The sequence below is a fragment of the Psammomys obesus genome, unplaced genomic scaffold, assembly GCF_907164565.1.
Source record: "Psammomys obesus unplaced genomic scaffold, mPsaObe1.curated_primary_1811, whole genome shotgun sequence".
NCBI lineage: Eukaryota > Metazoa > Chordata > Mammalia > Rodentia > Muridae > Psammomys > Psammomys obesus.
Genome location: NW_026586816.1, coordinates 11,457,271 through 11,460,017, shown reverse-complemented (window position 1 = coordinate 11,460,017; position 2,747 = coordinate 11,457,271).

Genomic DNA, 2,747 nt, shown 5'->3' with positions numbered 1-2,747 from the left:
AGCACTTATACAACATAAGAGGAGGGGAAGATTCTCAAACCCAGTCACCGAGAGAAAGTGAGCCTCATTTTCTTTCCTGTCAGAAAATGCTCAGGCCTCGTTATACCTACCTCACATCATTTGAAGACATGGAAGCGCCAAGCCTTGAAATGTCAAACCAGCAAGCCTGTGTCTAACACCTGCTTTGTTTTCCTAGTATTGGGATAAGTGTAGACCCAGACATCAACAAAATTTGTCTAACTATTCAGAACTCAACTATCCATTTATGTACCCTGGACATCCTCAAAGAATATGAAAGCTTTCCGCTAGGACACCCCAGGACACATTTTTAAGAATATAGCCACACAGCTCTCATGTATGACAAACAAGCAGATAGTGATTTGCTGGCTGCTGTATGAACACATGTTGCTTGCCTCTTCCACACCCCACTGCCACGTATACTCCTTTGCTTATTTCATTTATTGTCAGTTGAGTGTTAAATTCGAACATGTTCTAGTTTCGGTGCTCACAGTGTTTATTTTTATTCTCATAGGAAGGTCATTTGGGAAACTTGACATAACCTAAGAAGGGGACACCCAAGCCTCGTGACATATGTTCTCTCTCTAGAGGAAAATACGTACTGAGAGCAGCGATGGTAGCATGTTCAGTCGGGTGACCCAATGAAGACTGAAAAGAACAGCTTGAACTTTCCTGCAGTTCACTGCAGTTTTTAATCATCTCTTTACCTAGAGCCCAGTGAACATGCTTCTGATGTGCTGCTTTATCTAAATCCCCTCATCACCTTATATGAACACTGCCAGAAACAAACAAAGGCAGCAGTGATCCCCTCGAGCCCCAAGTGCCTGGAACCTGCTTCTGACATCAGCCAGTCCAGAGCCTATTCTACTCTCATGAACTTCTTGCCTTTTGTAGTCTCGGCTCTCTGTCTCCCCTCACCAAAGTTCAAGCTGTTCCATTGTGCTTTGTGTGTGTGTAGTTGTGCAAACTCTTCATTCTGCCTCCTCCATCTCATTGCCATATTGTTATCTCAGCCTTGTCTGTTCAAGACAGAGATAAGTAAGCAAGGAAAGCACACGAGAGAATATTCTATTGTACCCAGTGTTGCCCCACTAGGGACTGTGTACAAGGTACCTGCCAGCTTATTCCAAAAGCGAGCTAAAGAGTGTGCTTGTACAACCAGGAGAAGAGGAAGGATTGTGTTTCTACTAACCATAGCACAGCTTCTAATTCCTCCTTTCACGGTGTTCTCACGGAGGCCAGTAACAGCCCTTATATAAGGAGCAACCACAGCGTCGACGTTGTGTTCACTGTGTCTCTATGACTTGATACCAGGTTCTCTGAAACGGTCATGACTGCGACCAGACCTTCTAGAATGGAAGCCATGGCTTTAGTTGCAGTGGTCCCAGAAACTAGAGTGCTTTAAGAGTGAGCATGCTGTGTCCCAAGCTATCTAGGTTGACCTGAGAGTGCTGTACTCAGAAAATCAGCCAGTTAGCTGTCAGGTTTTTATTTTTTACTCAGGACGCCAATCATAGGGAAGTCTACCCTCTGATTCAAGGACCAAAATGCACACTCCTGGTGGTTTTGCTTATTCAAAGAACACGGGTATTAAGCTGACTAGAATAAAAACGTATAGAGATATCAGCACAGAACTCAATAGCATTCAACATGTTTGATAGCTTTTGGCAATAGTTAAACCCTGCCACATGTCCCTGGGACGCTTTGGTCCCTCTAGCCTGATTAGGATTTTAAGCTACAATCACTTAAGTCTGATAATCACCTTCTAGTTACACTCTGTTCTCAAACCAATCACCCTTGCCTCCTATAGGGTCCAGAAATTAAGGTTCCATCCCTTCAACATTCAGGACTTCTTATCATGACTTTTAGCTTAGAGCAGACCTTTGATCTCACCATCTCCTGTTCAAGAACTTTCCAAGGTTCACTTATGTTTCATAGTGATCCAGGACTCAGTACAGCATTTGTAGCTCTTCTTGACATACTACCCTGTTTTTCCTCATCCACAAGGATCCCCCTCTTCACCATACTTTATAGAAGATTCTCCCCTTCCCCCTATACTTTATGGACTCAGAGTGGTGATTTGCCCTTTAGCTTAACTTACAGCTAAATTTGAAAACACTCTGACACCAGGATTTTTTTTTTTTGCTTTGTTTTCTTCCTGTCCTCTTAGAAGCAGGATTTGATACACAGTGAGCATTAATAAGTACTTACTAATTGACTACAGAGAAAATCTTATTTTTAATCTATTAATCATTTATGACCACTCATGCATTTGGAACTAATGTTAAATGGTTCAGAAAGAATAATAGAACTGTAGGATTTTAATTAGAGTAGAGAAAGAAAAGATGCTCCAAGTAAGAGCTATTTTTCTCTCTAGATACATATTCCACGTACCGTTTTGGTTGGTGCAGTTTAAGCAACAGGTAATTCTTCAAGCTGATTAATTCCAGATGAATCCAACCTTAATATCCTCTGAGGATGATTCGGCCCAATTTGCTGCATCATTACATCTAGGCAGCAGCACATGACGCCAACACTACAAATGCTCTCCCCAACATCCCTCCCGAGTTGAAAACCTTTTAAAATGATGGAAGATAAAGTTAAGTCAGCTAGCTACAGCATTCTCTTAGGGTAGCATTAGCATTAATTAATATTGGCATATTGCTTTGAAAATCACAAATGCTATGGAAGTGTTGGCTGTTAATTTAGTCAAAGCACAGGCCATGAAA